This window comes from Taudactylus pleione, unplaced genomic scaffold (genome assembly GCF_031769625.1).
Source record: "Taudactylus pleione unplaced genomic scaffold, aTauple2 ptg000609l, whole genome shotgun sequence".
In the NCBI taxonomy this organism is placed as follows: domain Eukaryota; kingdom Metazoa; phylum Chordata; class Amphibia; order Anura; family Myobatrachidae; genus Taudactylus; species Taudactylus pleione.
In genome coordinates, this window is record NW_028285011.1 from 8,946,137 (window position 1) to 8,956,161 (window position 10,025).

A 10,025-nucleotide genomic window follows, 5' to 3' on the forward strand; every position below is an offset into this window, starting at 1 on the left:
ACAGCAAAATGGGAAGTCAGGGTATAGAGCGCCCAGACCAGTACACAGGAACATAGCAATGTATCTTCATAAGAACAGAGAAACATTGGAAATCAATGTATATAGCATCCAGAACACAGAGGGGTATTAATGGAGCATATTATTGCACTGTTACAGATTATTGCATTGCAACATTAGATTCTAATTGTTTTATTTGTTTTATTGCACATTGTGTTGTAATAAATTGTCTATATTTGCCTATCAGCGCTACCTTTTTCTTTTATATCTGTGACATGTTTCGGTGGGTTGCAGTTCCCACTTAGTGTAGCAGCTCATTAGACATTTTTCAGCTCTCACATAGACTACATTGCGCACCTGTCTCGATGGTTAGACAGTGTCTACTTCAACATGTAACAGTCCGACACGGCTAGTTAGACAAATTTGTTTTATCGGCAAATATTAGACAGTAATCATACACAAATAAAGAAATATATTAGTCAGACTTAATAGAAGTCCGTATAGTTTTAGTTTGACGGAACTAATATTAGACAATTAGGAGATCGACAATATAAAATATAGAAAGCATATAGATCGACATTGCTTACATAGACATGAATAACACTTAAAAGTCCGACAGCACATATATAGACATTAATAAAAGATAGACACATACTGTAAAAGTCCGACATAACATATATAGACCTGAATAAAATCGACAGGACATATATAGAACGTAGACATTAGTAGTATAGATAGGTAAAAGTCTAGCCGGGTAGCAATAATAAAGTGTAATGAAATTACTGTCAATCGTATTAGGACACAGCCAGTACAGCCCTGGAAACTTCCCCATTCCTGCTATTACCTATTACTAGGGCCAAGGCCTGTCCAGCCCTGTACGCTTCCCCACTGCATGCTATTAGCTATTATTAGGGTTGCGGCCAGTCCAGCCCTGGACTCCCAGCAGTGTGGATGCGCCCAGGGCTGGACTGATCGCGACCCTAGTAATAGCAAATACCAGCAGTGGGGAAGTGTCCAGGCCGGGACTGGCCGCGAACCCATTAATTATACCAGCGTTGGTGAAGCATCCAGGGAGAAGAACTACAAGGGACATCCGTAAAACATAAGTGTCCTAGTTGACAAAAGATTGATTAAACTTCCTTACTGGTACTTGGATAGACTTTTAGGTGACTGCTTGGCCCTGTAGTCCTCCAAAAGCAGTTAGAGCAAGAAGGAGAGGGGTGTGGTTTGGGGTGCTTAGGCAGTGACTGACATTGGGGACATGGGGGGGTCTGGATGTGGACGGTTTATTGTACTCCTGCTTCATGTGATTGGGGGAATGAACTTTGGGATGATGGGAGGAAAGGGTGAAGGTATAGGTGACTGCTTGGACCTGTAGTCCTCCAAAAGCAGTTAGGGCAAGGAGGAGAGGGGTGTGGTTTGGGGAACCTAGGTAGTGATGGACATCAGGGAAATGGGTGATCTGGATGTGGACGTTTTTTATATAAATCGACATAGTGCAGTTAAAATACATTGCTATCATTTAGACGTGTGTGAGTAGGGATGCGGGGAAGGGGGGGGGGTATTAATACACACACCCAAGACCAAAAAAAAGTATGGCAGTCTGACGCCGGTAAACACAAATATAAATGTGAGCACAGTTTATCTATGTGTTGTTTATTAACCTAGGGGAACAATTGTTCACAATTCCATTAAGAACTTTCTTTAAGGCAGTATTGTGGCTGACATTAATTTCAAATATAGTATCATTTATTTATCAATCTCTCAGTATATATCATATAAGCTTTTCGATGTAGTTTATGTCAACCTATTATGTTGTTGGACTTTTTATTGTCAATATTTTATTTGTGCATAATATGTATGTCGGACTTTTTAAGTGTCTACCATATGTCTGTCTATCATTAACTTGTTGATGTAATTTATGTCTACCTGTTATGTTGTCTGACTTTTTATTGTCTATATTTTATTTGTTAATAATATGTATGTCAAACTTTTTAAGTGTCTAACATATGTTTGTCTATCATTAGCTTGTCGATGTAATTTATGTCTACCTGTTATGTTGTCTGACTTTTTCATGTCGATATTTTGTTTGTCATTAATATATGTGTCGGACTAATTCCATGTCTCACATATAAACATTGGACATAATTACTTCGCAATGATGTGTATCGTACTGTTGGTGTTTTCGGTGTTTTTCTTGTCATTATGTTACATTTGTCTATGTTTTATTTGTCGGTCTTGAGTAGATTTCTGGCTATTTTCTGTCTAACTAACAGTGTCGCACAATAGACTGTCTATGTATTGGCGGTCGATCGATCATCCAACACCCAATACAGCTACCTCCAGGTCCCTTATAATGTTCCAAATTTAATTTTTACATAATCAAATTCACCATCCTGGCTTGCTGACAGTAGGTGATAATTGTCTATGATGTTAACTTGAATTCCAAACAATGAATAACTTTTCATTTGCCCTAACACATCTCTAAAGCTCACCCTTTTCTTGTACATATTAGCTTTAACTATTGTAACCTTCCACAACTATCTGTCACGAATGGTTCAGGAGGATCTCCTACTGAGGAGCTGAAAGCTGAGGTCCCGGGTTGTGGAAGGAATCGGAGGCGAGGGGCCTGGATGTATGTCCTCCTCATCCACAAGTATCGGGTGTTGGCGAGACCTGACCAAAGGCGTGAAATCTAACCTGCTGGGAGGTGTTCACCAGTGACCCCTCCAAGCGGGATATGGGTTTAAGCTGCACCCAGTAAGCAGGTCGTGGCCCTTTGGTCAGGTATCTGATACAGAGCCATATTCAATTTGGAGTGAAAACGCGTTATCAGCGATACTTTGTCGCTGACGACGTCATTTTCGCTATTCTCACTTATCCCCGTATTCAATTTGGTGCTCGTCCCCGCGATTCCCTGTATTCAATTTCAAATCTGCGAAAACGGGGCCCGCGACAAAGAAATCAGCGTAAAGTTGAATATGGCCCACAGTTGGGAAATGGAAGGAGATAACACCGATGAGGCCCAGGAGAGTGTACTTCTGAAAGAAGCACTAGCGAGGATTCTGTACTTGGATATTGTACTGAGTGTTGTGGTAAGGTATCAGACGCACCGCTGGCACAGGAGAGTGCCACTGTAGTTGTACTCGGATGATGTACAGAGTATGCGGGCAAGGCATCCAGATGCACTGCTGGCACAGGAGGGTGACACTGTAGTTGTACTCGGAGGATGTACAGGCCTCTACCATTCACCAACTGCGGCCTCTACCATTCTTGCTTCATCTACATTTCTGAATAAAATAAAAAATGCATACTTTAACCAAAGAGCTATACACAGATGGGAAATGTTTATTCAGAGCAACTGTTGCATCCCACATCCCTAAAACTATGGAAGACACAATATACTAAGTTTCTTCACTCCAGTGTATTATGGCGAAGATAAAAGGCATCATCAAAGCACTTAATGACAGGCACTTCATCTCACAGAAATGTGCTCCATCTGTATATACTCTCTACTCCCAGCAGCATTCCATGAACATTCCAAGATATTTGCAAATATCACTTGGAGCTTCTCTAGTCAATTTCTCAAAAGCAATATTATTGTGGTGTGCAGATATGTTGTCACTACAAGATTATATATATATATATATATAGATATATATATATATAGATATATAGATATAGATATATATATATATATTTATTTATATATATTAGAGATGAGCGGGTTCGGATTTCAGAGACCCGAACCGACTTGAACTTAGGAGATACGAAGCAGATCCGAGTTGGCTCAGGTTTTCCCGCCTGACTGGGATCTCAAAACGAGGCAAAACTTCATCTTTCCGCTGTCGGATTCTCGTGGATTTTGGATTGTATAAAAATTCCCGCGATCGCCGCCATTTTCATTCTGGCTGTGGAGAGTGAAGAGGAAGGAGGGGGCTGTGCTGTGCTGTTGCTGACTGTGTTTAAGGGGCTGGCTACTGTTGTCACTTGTCAGGGGCTGGCTGCTGCATAGGGGCTGGCTGTTGTCACACTTGTCATAGGGGCTGTCTGGCTGGCTGTTGTCCACTCCATACTAGGGCAGTGAATTGTTTTGGAAGGCAGTAGCACTCTTCCTGGTCCCCTTCTGGGATGAAAATCCACTCCTAGTAGCAGAAGCAGGCCCAGGATTCTCAAGAAAGACACAATGTAAGACCTTAAGGGGTCAAATTAATTTACTTAAGTGAGAGTTTTTAGAAGTGAGTCTTAGAAGTGATGTTGCTTGCCCATAGCAACCAATCAGATTCAAGCTATTATCTTCTAGAAAGTGCTAGGTCAATGTTAAGTAGAATCTGATTGGTTGCTATCGGTAACATCACTTCTAAAACTCACTTATAAAAACTCTCACTTTAGAAAATTAAATTTACCCCTTAATCTTAAATATTACGCTTGTCCATATATCTGTGCTGGTTAAATGGCAGTTTGGAGGCCACTAACTAACTATGTCTTTATTAATGTCCCTGTACAGGTTGGGAAATGCTTTTTCATGTGAAAGCTTTGCAAAGGATTGTTTAAAAGTCAATTGTTTTGGAAAGCACTACTATAATGGTCCCCTTCTGGGATGAGAAAATCCATTCCCAGCAGCAGCAGCAGGCATGGTGCTCAAGGATTCTTCTGGGACAAGGACTGATGAGAATGAGTAAAATATTTTTTTATAAATGCCTCCCCTCCCCTTCTTCCTCATAAATTTACTTTGGAATAAAAAAATGAAATAAAATTTACTACCAATCAACCCTTTCTGTCCCTACTTTCAACTACATACATACTCCAACTCCCTCAGGCCTCTCTTGAATAATAAAAACATTTGTTTCTTGATGTGCCATGTTGGAAGTTGAACTGCCACTGCTGCCGATTAGCTTAGTCAGCCAGCTGCTTGGTGCAAATTTTGGGCCTAAACTGGATGAAAACAATATAGCGAGCTGTGAGGTGGTCAAAATTGTCTGGAAATTAGTGGAAATAAATGTTATTGTGGGCAGTCTAAATCCCGACAGTGGAAGCCTGGCACAGGACTTAAGATAGATGTCAAAAAACCAATGCCTATCTTAATCCCGACTCCGGAATACAGACAGACGCCATCACAAATGAGGTAAGCCAAGGGCGTTTAGCTGTTCGCCATGGGGGGGAGAGTGTTAGGTTTAGGCAGCATAGCGGGGTTAGGGTTAGGTTTTTTGGGGGGGAGGTTTGAGTTAGGCACCCCTAGGGGTGTTAGGCATCACCGGGGGGGTGTTAGGGTTAGGTTTAGGCACAAAGGGGGGAGGCTTGGGTTTAGGCACTAACAGGAAGGGTTAGGGTGCGGGGTGGGGAGGGTTAGTGTTAGGCTACAAGAAGGGAGGGAGGGGGAGAAGGGGGAAGGATTAGTATACTTACCCGACCCATGTTGGGATATTGACTATCGGGATGCCGCTGTCGGTATTTTGACAGGAGGCAACCCGACTGCTGGTATGACATACTCATTCCGCAGTGTGTATGCACTACATTGTGTAGTGCGTGCTCCCGTGGTCGTCAGCTGTATCGGCTGTTTTTTTTGTACATGCAGCCAAATCAGGCAATGCGGCTGATGATCCCTTGCAGCGCTATGCAGCGTGGGTCGGCATATCGGTCGGCATATCGGGTGGTCAGGCACCGGATTGCCCAGTGTGTATGGACCGCCTGATATGTTGGCCAATCAGCGGGGGGGTTGTGTATTGCATTGGTGGGTAAATACGTCAATTAGTGTGTACCCAGCTTAACACCTCTATAGTAATGCATCACTGCTACAGTAAGACATTACCCTCCATCACCTTTATACTAACACATTCCACTCCCTCACCTCTGTAGCAACACATTTCCCTGCCTTGCCCACGTTTTACCACTCGACATTCCCCTCCCTCACCTGTGTTGAAATACAATCCCTCCCTTACACCTGTAGAGTACCCTTCCTCACCTCTCAAGTATCTCATTCCCCTTCCTCACCTCTGTAGTAACACATTACCCCTGCTCACCCTTGTAGTAACACATTACCCCTGCTCACCCCTGTAGTAACACATTACTCCCACTCACCCCTGTAGTAACATATTCCCTTTCTTCACCCCATAGTAGCACATTTTACATTCCCCTCCCTCACCTGTGTAGTAACACATTTCCCTCCCTCACCTGTGTTGCAACACATTCCCTTTACTCACCTCTATTTTAACACATTCCCCTCCCTCACCTCTGTAATAACACATTACCCCCACTCACCCCTGTAGTAACACATTCCCTTCCTTCACTCTGTAGTAACACATTTGACATTCCCCTCTCTCACCTGTGTAGTAACACATTCCTGTCCATACTTGTATAGTAACACATTCCCTTCCCTTAAGGTGCATACACACGTAACGATTTGTGTATGCAACGATTTTCATTAAAGATTTACATACAGATTTTCCCTTGAAAAATAGAACAATTTTGGGTTATGAAATGAACAATTTTGTCAACTATTTAAGCAATGAAGATGGCTGTGCTTGGCTGAGATCATTATGTTGGACAGTCAGAATGGACGATGAACGATAACTACAAACTACAAACGGGAGCGTGCATTGGTAGTTATCGTTCACTGTTTTGGCCCTGAAACTGAATGATTTTTTGAACGACTTAACGATAACGACGTCGTTAACGATAAATCGGTCAAAAAATCGTTACGTGTGTACGCACCTTAACTGTTCAAATAGAGGAGCCACACCAACTGCCAGTGGTGTTTGGCAGCACTTGGGATGAAAGTTGGTGTTTGAATACTGAACTTTGCTGCAGCCACGATGAGTCAGTTAGTCAGGACATTGCATAGGGGAAGGAAACATTTTAGCCCTTTTCACCCCCTTAGGAGCACTTCCTGCATTGATGACGTCACATCGTCTCCGTCATAAGCCAAGCCCAAACATGTTTCATCCCGAAGGACTTCCTCCATTACGTCATCAGTCCAGGATGCACTGTTGGATTGGAGAGGACAACAGGGGTGCCAGCTGATGTGAGATGACCGGAGGTTCTATTTCTTTATGCGCTGTTTGTAATATTTCCAAGAGTGGTTCTAAATTGTTTTCAGTAAAGAATTGGGTTGTAAATGTTTTTAAATGTAATTCACCATTGTGCATCTCCTTTTCTTTTTATCCATGTACATATTTATATATTTATGCTGTATATACCATGCCACAAAGGTAAGTAAAGAGAAGACCCGATAGTATTCAAAACCTCTGGAGCATATTATAGTGTTCTGCAATTACCTTCTCCGACTTCTCAAAAATCGCACCTCTTCTTTGGAATACCCTACCTGACTAAATGAGAGTCTCCTCCAGTTTTGCAACTTGAAAGCAGTCATTAAATACTCGCCTTTTTCATAGAGGTTTACACTGGCTCATCTTAGTTCAGAAACACTATTACCAACTATGACATTTGCTAATCAATCTCCATATTCTGGTCACACTTTCAGTAGGTCTTAGCCCATTCTCCTTTTAGCAGTGACGTCACTGGGGTTGGTGACACTAAGTGCGGCGAATAGACCCCCTGCATCTGAAAATGAGGAGTGGCCTCGTGGCACCTCCCTGGTTTCATCACTCTGGGGCCGTGACCAGCATTCTCGGAGATGCCGGGCTGCCCCCAGAGACTCTCACCACACAGACACCTCAACCTCATAGACGGGGATCTGAGCAATGCACACTAACATCACAGTGCAGCGCCTAGCTTCCAGTCACTGAGTAGGAGCCGGCATTTTGGTGTCACCCCCTAGCAGAGTGACACTCGGTGTAGTCCGCACTCCCCCTAGTGATGCAATTGCCTTTTAGGTTACAAGCATTTTATACCTGGACCCTCCACACCCTTTGTTTTAGTATTAGAGTATATTCAATCAAATTAGAAAATAACTCAGGCAGAATTGCATTTCTCTGCAATAAAAGGTGGCTCGTTAGAAAAGCTATGCTCAGTGTTCTAAATGTCTTCATTACTGCTGCCAGCATTCTTAATGATTTATCTTTATTGTAAACTAATTTATTGAGGTTAACTTTGCCTCTGGAATGCACAAGAGTACAGAGTGTTCAGATCGAAGCTCAGAAAACAAATTGCCTGTGATGGAAAGGAATTAAAAGTAAATTGATTTGGAAACCTCAGTCTGTTAATGGATACAGAATAAGGTCTTCTTGACAAAGCAATTGTCTTTTTCTTGGTTGACAAGTATATGACATGTACTGTAACTCCTTCTAACTGGAGGTGACAGATGTTTGAGTGCCGACTTATGTCTCCCGAAGACACCACTGGCTCCCACTTACGTTATAAAAGTTATAAGAGCAGTTAAGTTTCTACATCCCAGAGTTGTACATAAGTACTAGTTGCAGCATTTTTATTACATTTACTTGCTGTTTTATTTTGTGCTAATGCATATCTTTTTTTCCAGGGAATTAGCATTTTTGGTGGCCTATGACAAGGGGTCCTGGTCAGGAGTTAGAGGGGGCATGTAAAAATGGAATAAGAATTGTAAGGGCTAATGCAAATTGCAACCCAGATGGCAAAAATCTATTTGGAGAGATATTCCTGTGTAACTGGATCATGCAGCCAACCAAGAAACTGTGCATTCTGGCTGGACCAAAATGCAATATACATCACCTATCCTTGTGTATCACTGCCTATTTCCCTATAGATTGTAAGCTTGCGAGCAGGGCCTTCCTACCTATATATCTGTCTGTTATTACCCAGTTTTGTTCTATTAATGCTTACAATTTTAAAGCGCAACGGAATATGCTGCGCTATATAAGAAACTGTTAATAAATAAATAAATAAAATAATATGACCTGCGGGTACGCAAACCCTGGTGATAGTTGCAAAATGATGATGATGATGATGATGATGAAGGCAGCAGCAGGCCATGTCTGGTTTGTGGACTGTGCCTAAAGAGCAGATGTATCAAGCAGTGAAAAGAGTGGAGAAATGGACCAGTGTAGAATTTGTCCATAGCAACCAATCAGCTACTACCTATCATTTTATAGAATGTACTTAATAAATGATACTTCAATGCTGATTGGTTGCTATTGGCAACTTCTCCACTGCTCCACTTCTCCAGTCTTTTCACCCAGAGATATATGTGGCCCTAAGTCACACCAATTAATGCAAATGAAGGTAAAGTTTTGCAACTGATTTAACAGCATATTATACTACTGTCTGAGAAGGGGAATGCTGCTGTTTATTAGTGGTGTTAATTTGGATATGTTATTTGCACTCTCCGGTCAGCTACTGTAATGTGTATGCGTTCTGTACTGCGATTTTCAGCATCTTTTGCACTGAAAGTCCAGCCACAAATCTTATTGTATTCCTGGCACATCTGCTCCAATCACTTGCATGGGGTAGGAGGCGCATGTGCTACATTTGCAGAGTTGGTTGCATTTCGCATCTGCAGACAACTCAGAATAGGTGGCAACATATGACTTTTTCCCCACATGCATTTTACATTCACATCCAAATACGAATAAGGTAAATTATTGCCAATACTGGATTACACCTCAAGCTCATGATAATGGAGAACCACAGGCCTATAGGGTAACTCACAAACTGCAATACAGTACATTTTGAAGTACAATCTGACATTCTCATCACTGAGGGGTTTATTTATCAAGCAGTGAAAAACTGAGTGAAGCGGACCAGTGGAGAAGTTGCCCATGGCAACCAATCAGCTTTGAAGTAACATTTATTAAGTACAGTCTATAAAATAATAGGTAGAAGCTTATTGGTTGCCACGGGCAACTTCTCCACTGGTCTGCTTTGTCACTGCTTGATAAATAAACCTCTGAATGTTCTAACCCAGGCTTCCTTATTTCCTTTTTGTCAGCTCAGGTACTTGCCTGGGTTTCTCAGTTATGGGAAAAGAATGATCTTCCATCTTTGACAGGGGATGTCTAATGTGGGTCAATATGCTGTGCCGTTCTGGATTTTAGTCTCCGAATTTGGCTGAAAAATGAGGCTTTAGTCACTCTCTTCTGATGAAGGCCTCTCTA